General features: G+C 31.1%; 2 long non-coding RNA genes across 2 annotated transcripts; both read right to left on the bottom strand.

The window, feature by feature from the left end:
- Positions 1–2,086: 2,086 nt before the first annotated feature.
- Positions 2,087–3,401, bottom strand: LOC149512866 (uncharacterized). Its single transcript, XR_016331702.1, has 2 exons — positions 3,148–3,401; positions 2,087–2,429 (listed from the first exon to the last, which is right to left on the bottom strand). It is a non-coding gene; the product is annotated as an uncharacterized LOC149512866 (long non-coding RNA).
- A 20,626-nt stretch (positions 3,402–24,027) lies between these two features.
- Positions 24,028–25,051, bottom strand: LOC149512865 (uncharacterized). Its single transcript, XR_016331530.1, has 2 exons — positions 24,412–25,051; positions 24,028–24,311 (listed from the first exon to the last, which is right to left on the bottom strand). It is a non-coding gene; the product is annotated as an uncharacterized LOC149512865 (long non-coding RNA).
- Between the last annotated feature and the right edge of the window lie 1,294 nt (positions 25,052–26,345).

Genomic DNA, 26,345 nt, shown 5'->3' with positions numbered 1-26,345 from the left:
ATCCATTTGGGCCAGGCCCAATTGATCTGGGCCTGGACCAAATTGGGTGTCTACAATAGTGACTAATTTATATGTCACTAGTACATTTCATTCTTGCCAAAATTCAATATGAAGCCAATCTGTATATTTTACTAGTGACGACTTTATTGTGACCAACAATTTTTTGACACCACTAATATATTAATAGTGACGATTTAATTGTGATAAAGATTAATACATCACAATTACTAATATAATAGTGACCGATTAATAAAACATCACAATTATTTATACCAATAGTGTCACATGAAAATTTCATCATAAAAAACCTTATATTTGTGACAAAATTACTCAAGATCATAAGAAAATCGTCATTAAAAGACTTAACTGTTGTAGAATGGAAATTCTAATTTCTCCTTATACACTTAATTTAATAAAAAAAAAAAGGGATCTTGTTAATTTATTGGTAATACAACAAGTAACTTAAACAATGATTAATGGATTGGATTTTAAAAAAAAACTCAATTGAATAGTTCAATATGTTAGATAAATTAATATTTGAAATTAATTTAAAGGAGAAACTCTTTAAATCCTAAATCAAGATGACTAGGCCTAACTCTTTCATGAATCATAGTCTTAGAAGTTCTCTAGCAATATGTAGATTATACAACCTTTTATGACATGCCTTAAAAATATCGCAAACTTCTCACCATCAATTTTGAGGGGAGAATGGAGTAAAAAGGTGAGTTGACTAATTATCTATTGATTCTATATCATTTAGGTTCATTTAATATTTCATTTTCTATTTATCAATAAAAATGTATCACATTGAAATGCAGGGGTTATTATTAATTAATTGTTATCTTTTGTTTGATACCTCAAAGATTGAATTTTGATTATTGAAATTAAAAACTTAATACTTTATCAATAGATCACACAATTGATAAAAATATCAACTCAATTATTAAAAAATAGAATAGCATACTACAATGGGGAAAACACTTAAGCAAGAAAAAATACTTTTAATTATTAAATGCATAAGGCAGAAAGAAGTGCCATTTTTATAGATCTGATAATTTAAAATACAATACAGTGACACAACATGAACACGATACGAAAATAAGATACAAAAGTAATACGGTTTAAAATTGTGACAATAACAATAACTATATATATATATATATATGGATTTAAAATTATAGTAATAGTTATTTATACGTACTCTTATCACTTGAGCCAAGGCAAGTGCACATTTTTTTTAAAGATAATTTAGTTGTCAGTCATATAATTTGAGATAATAATATATGTGCAATTATGAAATTATAACTTTTAAAAAAAATTCATCATAATTAATTATTACATACATTTATAGTATATCACTAAATAATTAATTAACAAATTGGAATATAACTAGATAATTAAACCCATACAATGAGATTATAAAACCTCATAACTTTAAGAACTCCTTCTTATTAGTAAACCAATGCTTTATTGGCTTCTAATTATTTATTTTTGTATCCACTAAAGTACAAGGGTTATTATTAATTGTTTCCTTTTCACTCACATTGCGAGTTCTGATTAACTAGTAGTAAATAATAAATCTTGATATATAGCAAACCTTTTTTTTCTCAATCAAAAGAAAAGTTTTAATTAAGGTTTTTTTTATAAAAAAAATAAAAATTGAAAATTGAATAAAAACTAAAGATAAATAACAAAAAACAAATATATATATTTATCAAATAAATCCTAAATAACCACAAGGTTTACAAAAATCAAAACTAGTCATTAGACTATAATGATAAAGAACAAAGGAAATATTTAGTGCGAATGATGCTAACCATCTTATATCATATTGGGTTTATATATAAAGAAAGGAATATGATTATAAAAAAAATTAATCATCTTCTTAACATAAAATAATTCAATCTTTCCAAAGTAAAAAGAATTGTTTTTAATTTATAATATTAAACTTACATATCTTATTATATTATTAAATTTTAAATTAATAATTTAAATTATATAAATTTTGAAGAAAGATAATTTGATCAATAAATAAAATTATTTTATCTTAAATCTTGCCTATATCAAGAACATGATAAGATGATACTATTTAATATAATTTTATTTTATCATAAATTTCTGCACCAAACATATCAAAAAGTACATGGACTATAACAACATATATAACCCACTTGATTACATTGAGGAAAACACTTTAGCAAGAAAAAAAAAATAACAAATGCATAATTATTAAAATGCAGGCAGAAGGAAGATGCATTTCCTATGCCTGTCTGGGTGGATTTGGACTGTTTGGATCATTTACGATAGTGATCCTGGTGGACTTGGCTGAAATTGCCCACGATGTTTATTTCCATTTGGACTTCCAGGGTTCGAATATTTGGGATCTTCCTTTGCACTTCGACGTGCTAAACTTAAACGAACCAAATTTTCTGTTATTAACACCAAACCAAACATATTAGCACTTATGCAATATATATATATATATATATATATATATAAGAAAAAAATAACTTTAGACATATACAGGGATAGCCTATTATTAGAAAGTAGTTTCCTACTAATATTTGGAGTTGATAGGGGCCAAAAGATGTTAACTCTGCTTGATTGAGAGGATGCAAAAAAAAAGACCAAAAAAGTTTTAATTTATCAAAAAAAAATTAAAATCATTTAAAATTTTATGAAATTCAAAAGATAACAAATATAAAATAAGACACAGAGAGTAGCAAATTTTATGTATGGATTAGGTATCTAAAAGACTTCGGAACTCTACTTATTATCTTTTAGGTAGATATTTTGTTATAAAATAGTGACATTTATTAAAATAAATGTCTTATTAGAGGCGTTTACTCTTAAAACGTTGTTATCATTTTCAAATAATAAAAGCTTGTGGTGTTTTTTTAAACGCAGCAAAAAATATAGAGTGAAAAATCCATTTATGGGTAGTAGTATTTAGAGTTTGAAATTACTAGCAAGCCTCCTATTTTGGGTTTTGAAAAAGGAATATTGGTTGGTGAGTACAGGTCAGTTTAATTATGGAACAGAACATCTCTTTTCCCCAGACTCTTTCATTTGTATCAAAAGAAAAACGACTCTCTATTCGATGAAATCAAGTAACTATAACCAAAGTTGTGAAGAGGTTTGCTGTACCTTGGATTGCTGAAAACTCAGGAATTCTTGCCTCTACCGACGCAGTCCATGAACTCATCGACAACATTAAAGAGGCTGCAAGTAGAGCACATACAGCAGCACTAGAGAAACTCCCCATTGTTTGTATTTTCGCCATTTTTTCTATCAAACTGTGTCGCATATTTATAGAGAAACTAGTAAAGTAATCAAGGTTTTTTCAAGTGAAATTATTTTCATCAACTTGTAAAAATTTTGGTATTGCTGCAGATAGTTGATAAATCGTCAGACTTCCAGCTTTGAAATGTCCAAGTTAATAATATATATATATATATATAGTAGGATTCATTTACATTATATCTCTTATATTTTTTGAATTTTTAAATTAAAATTAAATTTATAACTCATTTCTATTAAAAATAATATTTTTAAATTTATTAATGGAAAGGTCAAGGTCATGGCTTTGGCTCCTGTTGGATTTCGGATTAATTCACATATAAAGAGATAATTCTGTGGGATAATTCACGTTTAGAGAGATAATTAATTATATAGATTTTGAGATTGTTAGAAATTAGATCTTAAAAGTTGTAATTAAAATTTTAATATTTTATCAAAATATCATAACTTTTATTTTTCTAGAGCCACTAAAATTAGAAAAATCAGAGTGTAAACACCATGACCCTTAATTCAACCCACGTTTTCCTTTTCCTTGACTTCCAAACAAAACCTTATGTTTTAGAAACCGACTGCTTGTTAGGCTATTCTTTCTGTTGTAGTGATCAATGTTGCATATGTAGGCACCTTCCTAGTTTTTACTAAACAATGAAGGGGAATGTTACGCCAGCCCACAGATACAAATGTTTAGGAAAACCGATGGAAACTTCATTCTTCACATCGTGTCTGGTAGATGTGGAGGAAAGCTAGGAGAGGGGAGGAAGGAACGCATGCTCTTTTTTTTTTTTCCAATTTATTTTGTACGAAGAAAATATGGATTTGCCTTTTATTCTTTGTATTCTCTAAAAAATTCAGTCCTTTCACAAGTGTAAAGAAAAAATTTTTTTATTTTGTTAAATTCAATAATTTTATAATTCATAGTTTAACCTTTTTCTCATTTTCTTTTTTTTTTTTCTTTTTTCATCAGTACGTAACAAATACGAGAGATGAAATAAAATAAAATAAAATAAAACCTCATTTATTAATTTCTTTCCCGTCCCAATTATTTTCTTCAGCTACTTCGTTTTCTTTCGTTTCCTTCATTTTGATTCTAACACAAATATTAGTGGGATTACGAAAGTAAAATCTACTTTGGTTTTTTTATATACACACACTGGTACATGATCAAGTGCCTCGTATGTGAATACATATTTTTTTAATTTGCGTTATTATTATATTTTCAAATTATAATTACAAAATAAAAGTAAATAGCTCTTTATTTAATAAATATTTATGAGTTGCACCATTTAATATTATAAGGCAAGTTGTTGTTGTTGTTGGTTAATTTGTCAAATGCTTGGGAAAAATAGTCAAAATTCTTTTATTAGGATCACTATCATCCATTGAACACGCTAAAGACCGTAAAAGTTAATGCCATCTCTCCCAATGACTTGGCTTATCAAAATGCCATCCTTAATTTGAAACTAAATGCTCGAACGAGAAAAAAGATGGTCGATTTTATTTAAAAACGATAAGAAAAACTGTTGCAAGGAATAAACTGTTGTGTAAAGAATTCAATTAACTAATACACCAAAGAAGAGCCTTATTTATTTATTTGTGCTTAATTATTTTGGGGAAGAGGGGGACTGGATGAACTCTTGAAATTTGTTCAGATTCTATTGAAATTTTATTGGTTAATATTGTTGAAATATGATATTCGTTAAGTTTAATATTTAAATTTTAATATTTTTTTATTTTAAAATTAATATCTTACGGCAAAAAAAGATTATGAAAGTAATCAATATATACAGTTAATATAATTATGAAATTAAAATTAAAAATAGTAATGAAAATAAAAATATAAAATATCCCATAATAATTTGATTGTATAGAAGTTGTTGGTGCCGAACTCGATATCAAGGTGTTCTTGGAAGAACAGAAAAGAAAGGTGGTAAAAGGCAAAGGTAGGAGGTGTTCCTTGCATTTGCACACCGATGTGCAAGTCAAAAGAGTAAGGTAAAAAAGAAAGTAGAAATGAGAGAATGGAAGTCGAGTGAACTTGCCTTAATGGTACTTGGACCTTCATATTTATAGGTAAACTGTAGGGGTCATTAGGGGATAATAAGGATAGTGCTGAGTTGATGTGACATTGAGCATGTCAAATCAACTTGACATGTCAAGTCGGTATAAATGATAAAAATATTTTTGGTTATCTAGTGAAGGCTTTTAAGAAAGAAAAAGACCACTATACCTTTTTTATCATCAAATGTTCCAAATACTCTATCTCCCTACCAAGCAGTTTGAATATAAAATTATTGAATGTATGATCAACACCCTCAGTATAGGGTAGATTGGAAAAAAAGAAATGATATGAAAGTTCGATTCTTCGAAGCCAACGCTATAGAGGGAGGTCGATCTTATGGGATGACTAGTCTTGAGGCGTGTTCTAACCTTGTGGTTGTCTGATCTCGCACGTGCATCTTGGGTTAAGTGGATAACCGATTTAAAGGTTATCGAGGTAATAATTGTTCGGAATGGTTCGAGGTTAGTGTTGGAGTTTGTCTAGTCGTCGTGAGACTTGTATTTTGTTTTAAAAGCTTGGATTTGAGCTTCTATTTTGAACTCTGACAATGAACTAAGCTTCCAGTTTACCCTAAAGAGTCATCTGATCTAACCGGCCTGGGGTTCATCCAATTAAGCCGATTTAACAACATTAAATTAGGAGAGAAATAGTTTAAGAGGGAAAATTTAAAGGGGGAAGATGAAAAGACGTCTTTCCACCTTTGCTATGACATATGGCACAGCCTGTGTCGTTTATCTTATTTGCGGCACATCTATATAAAGGGCCATTAAGGCTTCAGTTTTCCACCTTTCTACTTTCTTTCCTTTGAATTTGACCTAAACTTTCCAATCTCAAAGATTTTCAACCTTTAAAGTTTTTTCACAGCTTTTTCAATATGTATTTTTAACCATGTCTTCTAGTATGAGTTTTGTGGAGGTCAAAAGTTACCGAATAGAACCTAGAGGAGGTCAATGCAAGCAATAAGACAATGATCTAATTTTGACAATTATCATGAGTCGTAATTATGAGAAAATGACCTACTGGTTTAATTCGATGTCTAAGGAAAGGTAGTGACAAAATAAAGAGAATGCTAGGGTAAGAAAAGAATGGGTTCTGAGCATGGAAAAGCTATATGCTCAGATAGACTCCAACCTACAAATCCACCACCTTTTTCCCTCTCTCAAGTCGGTCCATCTTTTATGGCCAATCTTCCTACATCTTCTATTATTCCTCTTTTTGGGGTTTAATCTCATCAATTTTTCTTTTTTTGCTCTTCCCCTATTGATGTTCTCGTTGTCACTTATATTCTCCCTCAATCAATTCTTGTCAAAATCTCTTCTTCTCCTAAGGGGTCTCTACCTCATCTTTTTTCCTTCGAAATTGAATTGGTCTTAACCATAGTTCAACCTCAGAACCTTGCTCTTGTTTAAGAGTTAAAGTCTTCAAGTGATGAAGATTCTGACAATGAAGGTTCCAAAGAGGAACAAAAGAAAGGGAGTACTTCAGCCAAAAAAAGTGGTGGCAAGGAAAAGAATACTGTGGAGCAGGACGAACTAGCTAAGGTCCTTGTATATACTCTCTATGACCTCTGCATGATCTCTAAAGACATGATGAGTAAACTAAATGATAGGAAAAATCTTGAAGACTATTCTAACATGTGTTTAGCTTAACACATCTATGCTCTGACGATGACTTTCCTTTTTTTCAGAGAAGGGTACAATATAATAATGCTGAACTCCATAGATCGGGTCACTGATAGACTAGAACTACATTAGCTTTATATGTATTGAGATTTTTTCATGGCCAATATGAGATTTTCACTTCATTCTTTATTTGTTTCAATTTTAATTCTTATAATTTGACTATTACTCAGCTCACTCTTAATTTTATATGGTACATAGTTGCTTTCATTATTCTTTGTCAACATTCAAACATTCTTATTTCTCTCTCTCTATTCAAAAAGTTCTTTTCTCTTATAAATCACCCCAACAATAGTAGGTGGTACTACATATAGCTCGATCCAATAAGAAATTACTTGCCGATTGCCCGAACTCAATAAAAATTGAAAACTACTCTTCTTTTGCCTTGAAAACCAAAAAATAAATAAAGATGGTGAGTCCAGGGTTAATGTTGCTTCTGAGATTGAGCCCCGAGAAATAAGGAGTATGCCTAACACTTTCGTGGATGCACCAGTGGCTTTTTTCATTCTAAATCTATCATATCGACATAAAATTTTGAAATATAATCATATAGGAGAAGTCATCATTGATACTTATGAGTTGATCTCCCCATAAGTAATAAACAGGAAGAAGTATTAGGGATAAATTTAAGGTAACCTCGTAGAGTTTTATTTTAACTTGATTTTATCTAACTGTTAGCTCGATTTTATAGAGATTACCACTAACGATGACAACTTTGACTTTAACCTATACTAGCATGGCCCTAGGCCAAAAAAAGGCAAAAAGAAAATTCAACTCGGAGCCCCATCCCATTGGGGGACAAGGTTATTAACCTCTTACTGCATTGCTCTTCCATAACCCAAAAAATAAAGGTTAAGGCTGGTAGAGACCTCTTTTCAACATCAGCACTAACATCTCTTTTTTTTACCAAAAAACCTAGAGTTGAAGCCTTATCTTTCAACTTGGAGAATCTTGAGGCTAAGGTGTTAAGGCCCAACTCGGAGAATATCTCCACTAGTTTTGAGTACATTCCAGTTGATGACCCCATCACCAACTTGATAGTGGCCAAAAGATTCAATAAAATTATAGTCTCTTTTCTTAGTAAACACTAACTGGCTTCAGCTAGGTTTTATTAATATTCTTCATTTTGCTAAGTTTGAGGTCATTCTACATAGCCTAAAATAAATTTCCCCTTTAACCCCTAAATAACACTGGTGAAGCCCTTCACCACACTTATCTCGTAATGGCCCACCTTGTAAAGGTTGAGAAAGATAAAGCTATCCTGGCTAAAGAGTACATGAAGGGTTAAGATGCGTTGGGTAATAACTAATCTAGTCTTAATGTGTCCCACAAAAAGAAAGCTGAGCAGAAGAAAAAAATTGACTAGTTGACAACAAAGTTGAGGTTGTCCTGATTAACAAAGCATTATCTAATTCAATGAGGGAGTAAGTTAAGCTCAAACTTAATGACACTCAGGTTAAGATAACAAAATTGAGGTCTGAGCTTAAGGCCAGAGAGAAAAGAGAGAATGACCTAAAGAAGAAAGTCATAGAATAGTACAAAGCTTCCAACAAATGTCTCTAAATGAAGGTGAAGTTCTTTAAGAAGAACGTGGTCAATGCCTTCCAATTGGCCAAGGGCAACCTCAACCTCTTTGATATTTAGATCAATAATATCATATCAAGGCCTCATCTAAACTAACCCAAGAAAGATAAAAAAGAGAAAGAAGATAATGATGATGAAGCCATAAAGGTTGAGCTAGAGGTAGATTTAGGGCCTAAGCATAAAACAGAAGAAGCTAGAGAGTGTAAGGTCATTGTTACTACTCTTACTGATAAGGATGTTACTCTCATTGCTACTACTACTAATGTTGTTGAAGCATGATTCTTTGAACTTTTTATTTTTTATTTTTATAAATTTTTTGTTAAAAGTATGATGTCAATTTTTGGAATGGCCTTAGATTTTGATGATTTTTCTGACAAACAACTCTTGTACTTACTATAAATGAAATGAATATTTTTTGTTCAATTCAATCTAAGCTCTAGCTTAGCTTTGTTACTATAATCCTACTTTCTTTATTAGCATGAGCTAAAGCATGGTTAATCAAAGAGATTTGAGCTCGATTAAATGAACTGAGGATTTACTTAGTCACTTGGATTAAATTAACTTGAGAATCCATCTAAGTTTTAGGTCAGATTTTGTTAGATCGATTAAGTGTAAGCTTGCTGAGAATAATTTAACTTTTATATCTAAGTACAAAATAAAATACAAGTGTGAGCTCAATTTAAATCGAGCTACTAATAATAAACTTTTAAATTATCTGCATTCCACATCATTAGGACAACATTGCCATTCAGGTCATGTAGTTTATAGGTTGCGTCATGGATGATCTTTTTAACAACATACGATCCTTCCCAAATCGAGGCTAATTTACCACTTTGATCGTTTGCGTTTGAAGCTTCAACTTTTTTAAGTACTAGGTCATCTTTTTAATATGTTTATATCGAAACCTTTTATTATAATAGTTGGACACCTTTTGTTAGTAAACTGCTATCCGTGTCAGGGTTATCCCTCTATTCTTCAATGAGGTCAAAGTCAACTCTAAGCATTTTTTTCATTTTCTTTTTTTGACCCTAATTTGACTCTTAAGCTCAGTAGGTCAATATCAACGGGTACTACAACCTCTATTTCAAATGTTAGATGGAACGAGATTTCACTAGCTGGTACTTTCACGGTTGTCCTCAAGGCCCATACCATTTTTGGTAGCTCATTGACCCACTTTCCTTTTATGGCATCAAGTCTCTTCTTTAGAACTTTTAATATTATCTTGTTCGTAACTTCAGCCTACCCGTTGGACTGAGGGTAGGCAACCAACATGAACCTGAGGTCGATGTGAAGGTTTGAATATTACTCATTAAACCTTAAATTTTCAAACTGTTTGCCATTATTCGTTATTATAGATTGAGGTAAATCGAATCTACAGACTACATTTTTTCATACAATTCTTTTGACTTGAACCTCTACCATGGTGGCCAATGCCTTAGCCTCAAGCCATTTCATCTATTACCACTAATACAAATATCTTCTGACTTATGGCCAGAGTGAATAGTTCGAATACATCAATCCCTCATTCAATGAAGGGCCACGAGCTGATGATAGGAGTGAACTCACTCAAAGGAAAGTGTTGCACGATAACAAATCTCTGACACTTGTCATATTTTTTTACCAATTCAATCATATCTCTTTTGATGATGGGCTAATAATAACCTTGTTTAAATACCTTGTAAGTAGGGGTGTAAATGATACATTAGTACTCGCAAGCTACTCGGGTTCGATTCGAAAAAAACTCGAATTCGGTTCGATTATTGTCGAGTCGAGCTCGAGCTCGAGTAGCTCGACTTACCGATCGAGCCGAATTCGAGTATTCTTATATCTGACTCGAGTAGCTCGCGAGCCTAATCGAGCTTTTATATTTAAATATATTTTTATTTTTTTTAATTAATAAAATATTTCGAATCCGAGTTCGAGTTCGAGTTCGAGCATGAATAATCGAACTCTTGTCGAGTATACGAATCGAGCTTATTTTTACATATTAATCGAGCTTAATCGAGCGAGCTCGAGTAGCTCGAATTCGATCACGAATCGAGCTCGAGCTTAAAAAATAAAACTAGATCGAGCTCGAGCCGAGTATCGAGCCCGGAGTTGTGAGTCGAGCTCGAGCTCGAGCTTCTCACTACTCGGCTCGGCTCGGCTCGTTTACAGCCCTACTTGTAAGCTAATGGCCGAGGTCCAAGGGGGCTTCTTTTTTTTTTTATAGATTTTTCATATGACGTAATCTGCTTTTTCTTCATCAATATATCTTAAATAAGGTAGAGTAAAAGATCTTTTGTATAATTTTTCTTAAATCATTGTGTACTAAGGAGCCTTTCTCATCAATGCCTTAACTCGAATTCTTTTCTCAGGTGTTGTTCTCGTGGTCAGGTATACCTTGATTGACGTCATCCAAATTTTTTCTCTATGATTTATCCTACGAGCTTGTCTTCGATATTTTTATGCATTAGTTCTTTTATTAAAACTTGGTCTAAGTCTTCCATTGTTATTCTTAAAACTAACTTAGACAAGGAGCTTACGAGTGAATTCTTTAACCTCAATATCTTGTTCACCTTAGCTTTCTTGAAGTCAGCCATTAAGCTCAGCGCTTATCAATATACTTTGAATCCTATCTTTTCAAGCTTCGAACTCTCCATTTATTTAACCAACCACTAGTTAGGAGTCGCTATATGCGATTATGTGTTGAATGTTAAACTCAATTGTCAATTTTAAATCAGCTATCAATGCCTTATATTTTACCTTATTATTGGATGCCTTAAACTTAAATCTTAAAACGCATGGGTACTATAGCCCTTCTAGGCTGATCAAAATAAAGTCAACTCATTTATGTGGCTCGTGGCTTATCTATCAACATAGAGTTTTCAACCATCTTTATGCAAGATTTTTTCTTTTTTCTCAGGTTGTCTATCAGGGTGTACTGAGGTAAGCTTTATGATAAAGTCTACCGATACTTAAGATTTTAAGGTCGACCTAGATAATATGTGTAGGTCAAATTCGTTAAGCTCCACCATCTATTTAATTAGCCTTCATAATATTTCAAGCTCCTGTAAGACATGTCTCAGTGGTTAGTTGGTCGTCAGTACGTGAATTGTGTGGGCTTAAAAATATGGCTTAAGTTTTTTGAATAAGGTGATAATGGTATATGCTAGCTTTTCTATGCCGCTATAGTTAATCTCTGGCCTTGTTAGTACTTTGCTTACAAAATAGATCGATCTTTGCTTCTTTTATTCTTCTCGAATCAAGATTGAGCTAATGATCTGGTCTGTGCTGGCTATGTATAAGTACAAAGTTTCACCAAACCTTAACTTAAACAAAATGGGTAAAAAAGATAAGAACTCTTTGAGTTCTTCAAAACCTTTTTGGCACTAAAGAGTCCACCTGAAGTCAAAGATGTTCTTGAGGACTTTGAATAATGGCAGCATCATTCTATCGACTTGAACATGAATCGACTTAGAAAGGCTATTCTAACAGTTAACCTTTGAACTTTTTTTATCGAGGTCAGCAATTTCATGTTTAGGATTGCTTGAACTTTTTTTAGGTTTACCATTATCTTTCCTTTGTTAATCATGTAATACTTTTTCAAAATGTTGAAGGTATCTCTGAGGTCTTCTAAGTGCTCAATCAAATTTTTACTCTTAACTATCATATTATCCACACATACTTTCATGTTACAATTGATCTCATTTTTAAACACCTTATTTACCAGCCTTTGGTAGGTCACCCATGTATTTTTCAATCCGAAAAGTATTATCTTATAACAGTAAAAGCCTTTTTCAGTAATAAAAGCTATCTTTTCCCCCTTATCTTTTAGCATTTTAATTTGATTGTAACTAGAATAGGTATTCATAAAGTTGAAGAGGTCATACTTGGCACTATCATCCACCAGTTGATCTATACTAGGAAGAAAAAAGCTATCTTTCAAGTATGCTATGTTTAGATTGGTAAATTCAATACACATCTTCCATTTTTTATTGTGCTTTTTAATCATGATCACATTGGCTATCCATTCAAGGTAATAATCTGTCGAGCTCCTCTTCGATAGCCTGTTGTCTTTCTAGGGTAAAAATTCTTTGCTTTTGTTGAATTGGTTTTACCTCAAAGTTAGTATGTAGCCTATGAATCATCACTATGGTATCAATACCAGACATATCAAATGGTGTCCAAGTGAACTGGTTGGCATTATATTTTAAAACTTAAATTAACTAATCTTTATGTTGAAGTTTAGCTCCAATCTGCATGTGTTTTTAAGAGATGATATCCCAGAACAAAACCGTTATGAGGTCCTCGATCGATTCAAGTCAGTTTTCATCCAAGTCCTATCTTTGATCAATTATCTCTTTTTATTTAATTAGGTTGGGACCATTTCTTACAAAAACAGATCCTAATGTGATGATCAATATACTATAATTAACTTACCAAATATGTATGTAGTAAAATTAATATATATTTTTCTTTGCATACTGTATTTTGACCAGTGTATTAGCTCAGTCCAAATGACATGTGATTGTTCATGCCGACATAAAAAATTTGTCGTCTTTGGAGTTACTTCAAAAAATTTAAAAAGTAAGACAAAAATTTTCTTTTTGTTAGAGTTTAAGAGCTCAGAGCAGCTTAAGAGTGTGCTTCCATCAAGTTGGTCTTACGTTCTATGCTCTCACCAGTGACTTTCTACTTCTTAGCAATTTTTAGTGGTTGTCTTTTTTTTCTTTTAATATTAGTTTTTGTCGAACTGTCCATTTGTTTCCCAGTCCTATCCTACATTATTGTAGCATAACACTGCCATGCATGGACTTATCTTCCCTGACTTCTCTAATCTCACTAAGTGTTGAGAATTTCACTTTTAAATGGGAAGCTAAGCCTATAAGCCGCATAACAGATTGATTAAGTCGACCTAATATCATGTTATAAGCTAATGAGATATCTACAACCATTAAGTCTATAACCAAGGTGATAGTCCTCAGTTCAATCCTTAAAGATATCAAAAGCTTAATGGTTCTTATTACTGGCACCTGTTTATTCCCAAACCCCATAAGTGTTGTGATGATCGACTTTAATTGATCTTCATTAATTTTTTTTTTATGTAGTCATAGTACATAATGTTGGTTCAACTCTCATTATCAAATAGGATTCTTTTAACTACATAATTGCACACTAAAACTGTGATTACTATAGCATCATCGTGTAGATGTTGGATTCCTTCAAAACTTTTTGAGCTAAATGAGATCAACTCATCTCTCTAATTTTTTTTTCTTTTTGTCAAGGTGCCTATCACCATAATCATGCCTAGATTAAACTTCTTTTGGCTGAGGTAGAGCTACCCTTAGTGATTACATTTATCACCCTAGCAATTGATCTGTTATTATCAGTTTGGATCTCTTTTTAAATTGGTTCATTTCTTTGGGTTTTTTTTGTATTTTGATATTTTCTCTCTACTTCGAATAAGTCCTCTTCGTTCTTACCTATAATCCATTCTAGGTTGGTCTTGCCTTTTTTGTCCCATAAATCTCTACAACTGACATCTTCTTAGTAGAGCTTCAATTTTATTTTTAAGTCGACACAATCTTCAGTGTTAAGGCTTATGTCTTTATGAAAGGCACATCTTTTTGGTCGGATCCTTCATCATGTTTTGTTTCAGTGACTTTGGTTATTTAAGGTTAAAATTTCTTTTAATTTGCATCAAAATCATCTTTTGGGAAATATTTAGTGCATTGTAGCTTTTTTTTCCACTAGGGCTTCTAATCCTATGTCGTCTCCCTCTTAGGAAAATATCATAAAAATCCTTGCATTTCTTACTATCGATGAAGGTGGATGAGTCTCTTTCACCTTAATCAACGAGAAGGAAAGATGAGCCTCTTTCATCTTAGTTAGTTTTTATTATAGTTTTAGCATTTATATATTTCTCAACTATTAGTAGGACGTTGGCTAAAGTTGTAGGCAGTTCTAGTGACAAAGTTAACTTCATGTGGTACTCTTGTCATTAAGTCCATATGTCAGGGTGGCTACAACCGTCATCTATTCCATGTCTTTAACTTGTAAAGCTTCTGTATTAAAACACGTGACATAGCTCTTTAAAGATTTATTCCAACCTTAGTGGATTGACATCAAACTTAGCATCATTTTCTTTGCTTTTCAACTACTCACTAACTTGGACAAGAAAAAGTGGCTAAGTTTTTTGAACATAGTGATCTACCTCAATTTTATGCTACTCCTTTTAGTGTGGTAGCCAAGCCTTTACACATCAAAGCTTCATCTGCACCCTGCATCATCATGTTGTCCTATAAAGTTTAAAATGATTGAAAGGATCAAAAGTATCATCGTATGTTTCTAAGGTCGACATTTTAAATCCTTTAGGATACATGGCTTTGTCATTTTCTTCGATGAAGGGCAAAGTCTCCAGGAACTTAAGCTCGTCCTTGAACACCACCACTTTTTTTAACTCTTTCTTTATGGCCTCTATCCGAGCTTCAAGTCCTTGTTTGGTTATGGTTTATAGTTTGTTTGTTTAGATTTTTAGGTCGTAGCATGTGTTGAATTGTGGCTAGGATATTAGTGAGCTAGGTTGTCATGCTTATCTTCTCTAGAGGCCAAGGAGGCTTTCACATCTTTATAGCTCGATTGTTTGACAGTGGCTTCTCGACCAAAGGTGATAAGATCAAGCACATTTGAAACTGGTGACAGAGTTATAGTTTGCAACATCTACTTAAGGGCCTATATTTGTTCGATCAAAGCTTAAAATTGTTCCATGGTTGGTCCTGTTTATGGTTGGGCTGATCAAACAGAATGCTAATTATGGTGAATTTTTGTTTCAGCCAAGACGGCATCTCACCTTCCTCTAAGGTTTTATTCCTTGGTGGTATTGCTTTATGCAAAGCTAATGAAAGAAAAAAACCCCCTACCTAGTGCTCCAAATGTTGGTGCCGAGCTCGACCTCGAGGTGTTCCTGGAATAATAGAAAAGAAAAGTGGTGAATGACAAAGGTAGGGGGTGTTTCCTACATTTGCACTATAACGTACAAGTCATAAAGAGTAAGGTCAAAAAGTAAGTAGGAAAGGAAAGGTTGAAAAAGATTATTTAAGATATTTCTGACCAAAAATATCTTCAATAATCTCTTAAAAAACTCTCAACATGTTAGAGGATAGATCAAACCTACAACCTTATGATTAATAACCGTATTTTCTAGCCAACTGAGCTGCTTCAGTGTTTTTATTAAAGAATTATTTAAAAAATATCTTAAATAATCTTATTTAATTTTTTATAAGAGATTATTCAAGATGTTTCTGATCAAAAATATTTTCAATAATCTCTTGTAAAATTTTTTTGTATAAATTATTGAAGAAATTTTTAACAAAAAATATCTTCCATAATTTTTTTTCAAAATTTATATACAAGAAAAATCCCACTGTGAAAATCATGATGATTATTATTTATTAATTCAATTCAGGCTTTCCTTTTCGTTCATTTCCAACAAAACCTCTAGTTCTAGGATCCCGTGTACTAATTGGCATAAGTTTAGGAGGTTAATCCTTTCCGTTGTAGCGAATATTATGTATTCATAGTTAACGTTCCCAAAGTTGAACTCAGCCTTTTTTCTTTTTTTTTTATTAACATTGTGTTTGGTAGGTGTAGACACCCAATTGGGTCCAGGCCTAAATGGGTAAGTCCAATTCAATTTTTATCTTGTATTATTTTTATTTTTTTTTCTTTTGTATTTTATGTATTTTATTATTATTATTATGTATTAATATATGTATATCTTTATTTATTTATTTATTTATTTTTGTTAATATTTATATGTATTTAATTTATATAGTTATATATTTATTATTATATTATAATTTATTTATTATTCTTTTTTTCTTGTAATATTTTTTTTTGGATTTATCTTATTGTATTTCTAATTATCTGTTAATAATTTTTTTCTCTTTTCTTGTTCCATTTATATGATTTTTGTTTATCTGATTATTATATTATTATTTTTTTTTTTTGTTTTCTTTTTTTGATGGCTGTGATTGAAAGTTGAAGAATCCCATTGTGAATGGGAATTCAATCAGAAGAGTTCAGATTAGATTCAAAGATTGAATCCCCGTTCAAGGAAGAATTGGGATTGATCAGGAACTCCTGATCAATCCCTATAAAAGGGACCTCCTAAAACATATGCAGGGAGACAGAGAAAAAAACAGTAAGCAAAAGCTACTGATTTGAGAGAAAAGAGGCGTATAGAAGGCTAAGAAAAGGTGTAGAAGGGTTCTGGAAATTAGCAAAATTTTTTTTGAAGATTTTGGCGATTTTTTTTCTAGGAATTTCTGGAAAATTCCAGTTTCTGGTTGAATTTTCTGACAAAACTTGAATTTTTTGACGAAAATTTCGGCCAACCTTGAAGTTTCCAGTGACCTGCCCAGTTTCTGATGAAGGATCCCAGAAATCGACCAACGTCCGGCCAACTTCCGATCAACTTCCGACGAAAAACCCAGATTCTGACGAAAAATCCCAGAATCCGATGAATCTTCAACCGGAGTTCTTTGGCCTTTTAGAGAGAAGGGAGAGGAAAAAAGAAGAAGAGAGAGAGAGAAGAGGAGCTTTCTGTTGAAAAACGAAGGGAACTGCCTTATATACCCTCCCAAAACGACGTCGTTTTTGCCTTAAGTGACCCAGAGGATCCGCGCGTTTTGTCGAGATCCTACCTGACCCGAGCGTCGACCCGCTATCTGACCTGCGCATGTCTGCCCCCCTCCGAGCCGAGCTTTCAAGCTGCTCTCCCGAGCAGTTTTCTCTTCCTTGAGCCAAGCCGAGCCGATAGCCAAGCCGCTCCAGGTTTCTTTTTTTTTTTGGAAATTTTTTATTTATTTGTTTATTTTATTTATTTATTTATTTATTTATTTATTTTTTATTTATTAGATTAGATTTATGTAAAATTTTTTATCTTTATCTTATTTTTATTTTTGTTTTACTTTTTTTTTATTTTTTTATCTTTATTTATTTTCACTTTTATTTTGTTTTATTTTCTTTAAATAAAAATAAAAAAAATATTTTTGGGAAAAAGTTGAAAGTATCAATTTTCCTTAAAAATCAAAATGTCCAAAAAATATTTTTAGGGAAAAGTTGAAAGTATCAATTTTTCTTAAAAAAATAAAATTTCAAAAAAGGGGTTTTTGAGAAAAAGTTGAAAGTTGAAAGTATCAATTTTCCTTGAAAAATAAAATTTCAAAAAAAGGGTTTTTGAGGAAAAGTTGAAAGTATCAATTTTTCTTAAAAATAAAATTTCAAAAAAGGTTTTTTTGAGGAAAAATTGAAAGTATCAATTTTCCTTGAAAATCAAAGTTTTCAAAAAATATTTTTGAGGAAAAGTTGAAAGTATCAATTTTCCTTGAAAATTAAAGTTTCCAAAAAAAAAAATATTTTTGGGAAAAAGTTGAAAGTATCAATTTTTCCTACATAAGAACAACCATCATTTCCTTCCCTTCTATTTTGATTTTGATTTTGATTTTTCTTTAACTAATCCAATGACGGAGCCTCTGCAAGTGAAACAGTAGTTTTTCTTGCATACTCTCGAGGTGAGAGAATTTTCTCAATTTTTTTGCTAAAAATATTAGAGTCAATTGAGAATAATTTTCAATAATTAATTACTTGATAAAATTTTAAAGCTATTTGGATAACACAAAGTTATGCTGGTACCATCTTTTGATGGGCGTTATGAGGGTGTTATAACCTTCCTCACACGTAACCGAACTCCCGAACTCTGTTCTGGTTAGCAGACCTGAACTTATTCTTTTAGGGACCCTTAAACTTGGGATTCCCTAAAATGACAGATTCTTTAAGTAACTAATCGCACCTAGATAAAAAAGATTGGTGGCGACTCTCTGAAAGTCAATGTCTAGCGATAGATCTCCGGATCTAGACGTTATGACAGTAGATGAGGAAGGAATAAAAAAAAATCAACAATTTTCTCGTTAACATTGACTTTAACAACTAATGTGCAATTAGAAGCTAGCAAAAATGAAAACCAATCGAAACTTCCTTATTATTATTATTATTATTTATTAGCATTGTGTTTGGTAGGTGAGAAAGGAAGGAAAGGGTTGCAAGAAATAGTTGTGTTTGATCATCTGATCTTCATTTTTTCTATTGGATTTCGTATATATATATATAGTTGCTTTCCGTCTTCGTCCAATTCCGCCAAAAGAAATTATTAAGACAATTGCACGTACAGTTATTTACTTGTACTGTTGTACCATTAGAATCTTCATTTCTTAATAGTAATTTAAACATAAATCAGATCGACGTCAAAGTTCAAATATTATTATAATAAAATAGTAAATTTAAATTATAAATATACTTAAAATTTAAAAAAAAAACTAACTGTTTTTCAGCATTTTGGTCTTTATGATTTAGGAAGAAGCAAGGCTGTTTTTGAAAAAAAAAAAAAAAAAGAATTGGATGGTGGGGATGACGTTTCTTTCTTGAAAAAAAAAAAAAAGCTCTGGTCTTCGTGTTGAATTAATGCTCTGCAAAAGGACTCTTTGCTAGAGTACTCGTTTTGTTAGGAAAGTACTGTCCTTCATCTGTAGACGTGACAATTTAATAGTGTGATACGATATTAATATTATAAAAAATATTAAAAATGATATAAATAAAAAATTTAATGATAATTATATATAAATTTAATAAAATTAAAAAATTATGTTTTATATTTTTTTTATTAATATAAATTATAATATTTAATTTTTATACAAAATATAATATAAATATATAAATTTTAATATTTTATATTGATATAAATACATAAATTATTAAATTTATTCATTTGTCTCAAAAAAATGTTCAGAAGCCTTTGGTTAAATGGTTACCTTCCTCATGCTGGTTTTTTATAATTTACGCAGAACCTTAAAATGACATTTTTAATTGATATTTATCACGATATCTTTTAAAAATGAAAATAACATTCTTTGAAAAATATAATGTTGATAACTCTTTAATATCTAAGCAAAATATCAAAAATTGTTTCTCTCGGGATGTTATTTTCATTTTGTTTTATAACTTCACATTTTTAAAGTAAGTAAATTTTTTAAAAAATATATTTTGGTGTGAAAAAGTAAATTATGGTATTATCAGATAGCAAGTAGAAATTAAAGACAAAGAAATACAAACGAATGTAAATAATAACAAATAAATGCATGTAAGCCAATAGGTGTTGTGTATGATAATAAAATGTAAATTTAAAATTGAATTCTTAAATATAATGAGACTACCTTGATTTCTCAATATCTAGACGGAGCTTAGGTGTGACTATTTATACTCAAAATCTCATTTTATTATTATATTTATTAATTTTAATCCCACTGTTAAAGCGAATTAAAGACTCATATTAAAAACTTAATGAAATAAAATTTCTTAAATACCCCATCGTCTAGCGATATTCGAGAACAAATTATTTCAAGTGAGACTTTCACACATATCCTTAAGATTTTGGAATGATTTTGAGTTTTAAAAGTTAGGTTTCTAGATTTTAGAGTTTTGAATTTTAAGGTTTTGATATGAGTTTTAAGAATTTTAGGGTTTGGTCTTAGGTTTAGAAGATTTTAGGACTTAAATTTTAGGGTTTGAAAAGTTTAGAGTTTTGATTTTAGGGTTTATGGTTTCAATTTTAGGGTTTAAGGTTTGAAGCTTTGATTTTGGGGTTCGAAGAGTTTAAGATTTTGATTTTGGAGTTTTAAGGATTTGGGATTTAAGGAAAACACGAACATCTTTAAAAATTTTCAACATCTAGACAAATTTTCGAAGCAAATTCAATTTTTATAATTTTTTAAAATTAATTTAAAAAATCTCATATATTTTATTTTCATAATAACTTATTATTAATAAAATTACTAATTTATTTAGTGTTGTTGTTTTTGTTTTTGTTTATAATAATAATTTTTCAACATCTAGATGAAATTATCATTTTTTAAAACATGATTAAGTTCCCTCTAATATCTAGGCAATGAAAATTTTCTTATTACTAATTTATTTTATAATCATTTTATAATTTTCTATTTAACACCTAGGTTATTATCATTAAATAAAAGTATACCAAAAATTTGAAATCATTTTTTTATTATTGTCGTTATTATCAATTATTATTATAAAATAAAAAATATTTATTTTAACAAATTTAGAGGTATTAAACATGCATAAATAACAATAATAAAACAAAAATAATATAAATAATATATTAAAACAATAATGAAAAAATAAAAAATACCTCAACCAAACCGGTCAACGGTCCAGTCAACGTCGGTTCGGGCGATTCAGGCAATTTGGTTGTTCGGTCAACGGTTTGGGCAATTCGATCAACAGTTTTGTGAGCAGTTTAGTTGAACCGGTTCAAAGTTGACTGAAGGATGGGTCGTCGGGTCGAACGCACTAATCCTAAGTCGAGTCGAGGATCAACGCGGGGATCCTAGAGTTTAAAACGGGGTCATTTTGGGCTTTAATCTTCTATATAAAACCAAAATTTTTGCTCTTCATTTCAAACCCATTTTCTAAAAAAAAAAACCTTCTCAACCCCAAAAAAAAATCATTTGAAGCGGTTCGGCGCCATGCCATCGTGCTGGTCGTTGTCTAAAGTCGCAGTCGGCAGCCACCGTATGTGGTCGAAAAGTGTTGAAAACCTCTAAAAATTTCCCTTAACACGCTCTTTCCAGATCCGATCTTCTTTTTATCAAAATAGCCCTAATCGACATAAATCTTGGCTTAAAGTTTCAATCTTCTTTTTTTTTTATAAATTAAAATTGACTTTTTTTTACAGGTAACTCAGCACTGATGGTTCCTTGCCGTAAGTGAGAACTATTTTTTTTTGTTTTTTTTGTTTGTGTTCTGGGTATGAGTTTGGGAGTTCCCGGTTGAGTATTAGGGTTTTGTCAAGGGAATGCTAAAGGATTTCGGGCATAAATCTATGGATGTTCAAGGGGAATGGGCGTGTGTGGGTGCGGATGCCAAGACCCTGGTGCGTGAAGGCTGGGAATCGAGATAAGGTCGAGCTGAGGGTTGGTTTAGGTGCTAGGGTTCTAGGTACAGGCATTGAGTATAAAGGTTTATGGGTGTCTTTTGGTAGTGGCTAAATGGGGTTTCTGGGCGTTTGAAGATTGTGAATGCACAAGGCTCGAGTAGGGTGATTGGTGGGAGAGCCTCTGGGGTGTTAGTGAGCGAATGAAAGGAAAAAGGGGTCTATACTTCGATCATCCCGAAAGGTTTTTAGGAGTTTCAAAGAGGGAACAGGTGGTAGTTATAGGGGTGGCTTAGGGAATGACTGTAGGTGTGGCTAAGGTAGGTTATAAGGGGTGGTTGGTTTGGTGGCTGGTGAGGGGATTGGATAAAAGGTTGAATAGGGGGTGGCAATAGTACCGTACACTAGCCCCCTCTTTTCTGTTTTTTAATCTTTTAATTTTTTTGTTTATTTTTTATATTTTTTTAATATTTAATTAGTAAATGATATTTGATAAATAAAAACAAAAATAAAATGAAACAACAACAATGGACTCTAGCTAGAAGAAAAAATCGAGCTTTGACCCGCGAATTCGATAAAACTTGAAAATTTAAACTGAGACTCGGACAAAATTGATGTCTACATATACGAATAATATGTCCTATCATTGAAGCCCAAGACATAAACATTAATTTTTTTTCTAGCGATCCCGTGCCCTTTGTTTTGTTTTTCCCCTAAACTTCATCATGAACAAGTTCCTGTTAGCCTTTCTTCAAGCATTTCTTGTGTCCTTTGTTTTGTAGCACATTTTGGGCGGTCAAATCCCATAATTTTGACCATTTTGAGTTTAAGTTAATTTGAGATGTAAAATAATTCATTTCCGTATCTTAAAGTTGTGCAAGCCTAAAATTTAAGTTTCAATTTGTGGCATGTGAACATGATGACTTGCTACAAGAATTAAAAGTAAAAACAAAAAATGTGGGCTTGCATAATACTACGATATTGCTAGCTAAGCACGTTGTTGTTATTATTGATGTCATCTAAATATGTTTTTAAGAAATAAAATTTTAATTTTAATTAAAAAATTCGTATATTTATTATTAAAGTTCTATCAAATGGTCTGTCGAGAAAATTATTGTCAAAGTTCTTTTATTCGTGAAGAGATTCTCTGTCATCCATGGAACACGCTAAAGACTGTAAAAATTAATGTCATCTCTTTCAATGACTTGGCTTATTAGTATACTTAGTCAAAATTCCATCCTTAAGTTGACACCAAATGCCCCAGTCAATCATCTGTTCATTTATTTATTTTGTTATTTTTCTGACAACACGAGTAATAATCTTGGCTAGAATGAAAAAAATATGATCGATTGTGTTAGTGAAAATTCATATTCAAATTTCAGATGTTATAGTTCATAAGTTTCATGGCTTAAAAAAGAAATTTATAAGTTGTAAAGAATTAAAATATCATGGATAATATATACTCACAATAGCAAAAAAGAGAAAAATTAAACAAAATTAAGTTACGAATTAGGTTTAAAATGATAGATTATAGATTATATATAGAAGGTATAAAAGGTTATAAAACACTAAAAGCATGAACAACAATTCACAAAAAGGGGACCACATAAAAAATTTTTGAAGGGGTCCAAGCACAAATTTTCCTAATTTTTAGTTGAAATCTAGCTAACTTTTAACACTTCCACTATGACTACATTCAGGACCAGCCTAATATCACATAGACTAGTGGTTGTTATTTTTCTTTTTTTCTTTAAATATCAGGTTAAATTAATAGTTATCATTTATTAACTTTCATTAAGGTGGTTGAGACCTAAATTTCAATTGTATCTTACATTTTCTAATCTTATATTCCAGAAAAAAAAAAAATCAATCATTTCTAATCTTATATTAAGAGTGAATGTTATAGACTGTTATCTTATAGATGAAATTTTACGGTCTATTTTTGCAAATATTGAATTTTTTTTGTCAGAGCACTCACCTCATACAATTATTTCAAACATTTACTTCTAATTTTAAGGACTTAAATGAAAGGGCTAAAATTCTATAGACTACAATAGAATTTTGAAAATTTATATATTATGTTAGTTTGTGAAATTAATGTATAAAACCTTTTTTTTTTCTTTTTTTTTTCTTGCTTTTGCAAATGCACGTTAGAGTAGCCAATACATTGCACACAAATATAGGAAGGAATAACTGTAATATACTCTACCTGTCGTAATTAATTTTACTTCTTTCATTTCAAATTAAATGTCCGCTTTTGCTTTTTAAAACACTCTAAAAAAACTTTTTAACCTTAAATTGCTTTTTTTAATTTTAAATTAAATTAAAATTAATCAGTTTTTTTGGTTTGTGATTTTTCTTTTTTTGTTTCTTTTTTCAACTTTGTGGCATTGATTAATTTGTATGTGCTGGAGAACTTGCAAAATATTCAACTTTGAGGTTTTTTGGGAAAGCAAGTAGAGAACAAGATACAAAACCAAGATAGCATAAGTACCAGTTTCCCCTTCCCTTACACATATGCATGCTTATTTGTAAATGAGAAGAAAAGATTCAACTTGATGGAGTACAGATTTTGTTTTTGTCCTTGGCAGATGAAATTTTTAGCCATTTTGAGGATGCGGGCCTGCTGTCGGTGTATTTTTTACAGGTGGAGGATCTTGCCTCAGGCTTCGACGAGCCAAACTTACACGAACCAGATTTCCTGTCATTGCAAAATCATCAACATAATTAAAAAAAAAGAAAAAAGAGGCAAATTTAAACCATTAATCTAACAGAAATCAGAATTATGTACGGCGTTGCACCTCGGATAGCCGAAAACTCTGAAATTCTTGCTTCTACCGGCGGAGACGGTAGTAAGCTCAACGATAAAACTACATATGCCACTAGCAAAACATAGAAAGCAGCATTAACATGAAACCAACGCATTCTCTACCGCTCTCTAAACAGGAGACATCTCACTAACAGGAGATTTTTGCGTTCAATTTACTGCCACATATAAGAATTGAAAAACTTCTATCACCAATAACTATTTATATACATAAGGTAGAGTTAGAGAACTTCACGGTTTTATTTTTGTATATTTCCCAATATGAGAGTGGGTAAATTAAGTTTATAAATAGGTTAACTGCGTTCTTTGGCAAGGTTTCCTGTAATGGAAAGGTCAAGGTCTTAGCTTTGGCTTCTGCTAGATTTGTCGGGTTAATTCACATATAAAGAGATAATTTTTTGGGATAATTCACGTATAGAGAGATAATTGATTTTATATATATATTGAGGTTGTTAGAAATTAAATCTCAAAATTTGTAATTAAAATTTTAACATTTTATCAAAATATCGTAACTTTCATTTTTCTAAAGCCACTAAAATTAGGAAAATCACAGTGTAAACACCATGACCCTTAATTCAACCCACGTTTTCCTTTTCCTTGACTTCCAAACAAAACCTTAGGTTTTAGAAGCGGACTGCTCGTTAGGCTATCCTTTCTGTTGTAATGATCAATGTTGCAATTGTAGGCAGCTTCCTAGCTTTTACTAAATGTTAAGGAAAACTGATGGAAACTTCACTCTTCACAGCGTGTCTGGTAGGTGTGGAAGAAAGCTAGGAGAGGGGCGGAAGGAACGCGTGCTCTTTTTTTTTTTTTTCCAATTTATTTTGTACGAAGAAAATATGGATTTGCCTTTTCTTCTTTGTATTCTCTAAAAAATTCAGTCCTTTCACAAGTGAAAAGAAAATTTTTTTGATTTTATTAAATTCAATAATTTTATAATTCATACTTTACCTTTTACTCATTTCCTTTTCTTTCATTTTTCATCAGTACGTAACAAATACGAGAGATGAACAAAAAATTTAAAAAAAAACTCATTTATTAATTTATTTTCCCTCCCAATTATTTTTTTTCAGCTACTTCGTTTTCTTTCGTTTCCTTTCATTTTGATTCTAACACAAACATGAGTGGGATGACGAAATTAAATCTACTTTGGTTTTTTATATACACAAACTAGTATATAATCGAGTGCCTCGTATGTGAATACATATTTTTTAAAATAAGTGTTATTATTATATTTTGAAATTATAATTATAAAATAAAAGTAAATAATGCTTTATTTAATAAATATTTATGATTTGCATCATTTAATATTACAAGGCAAGTTGTTGTTGTTGGAGACACTCCTCACTTTTCCTCTTGGAGAGCACAAGAGTCCAATCAAGGGAGATTAATCTCCTCATATTCAGTCTCAACAGCCCCATTCCCTGTTTAACATTCGATGAAACTTAAAATTTAACAATACCTGAGAAGTTTGAATGAAATTTGCGATTTGGAATTTTGAAGCTGCAATTCCTAGTTAAACTTAAAATACGGCACATCAATTTCTCCTTTCAATTTTTAAACAGACTACTTCACCCCAAATGTTGGGTTAAAACGTTGGAATGGGGAATTCTGAAGTTGCAGAACAAGTGTTTGCTCTTTTATCCTTATCTATTCGTTCTATTGTTTACTGTGGCCACTTAGGTGGAATTGATCTTGTTAGGGAGATGTGTGTTTTCAGATTTCGGATTGCATTTTAATTTTCATGTTCTTAATTATTTTTAAATAAAATCTTACTTTTATTGCCTTAGAAGCAAAAAGAAAAATAGAATTAAATTTAATAGTCGTTTATTAAGCAATTGGGTAATCAAATTATCCTTCCTATATATTTTCCTTAATATCATCAAACACATCAGTAGCTTTCATTTT

This window comes from Durio zibethinus, chromosome 21 (assembly GCF_047325235.1).
Source record: "Durio zibethinus cultivar Kanyao isolate XHJ-2024 chromosome 21, ASM4732523v1, whole genome shotgun sequence".
Lineage (NCBI taxonomy): Eukaryota > Viridiplantae > Streptophyta > Magnoliopsida > Malvales > Malvaceae > Durio > Durio zibethinus.
This window is presented reverse-complemented; position numbering and strand designations above follow the sequence as displayed.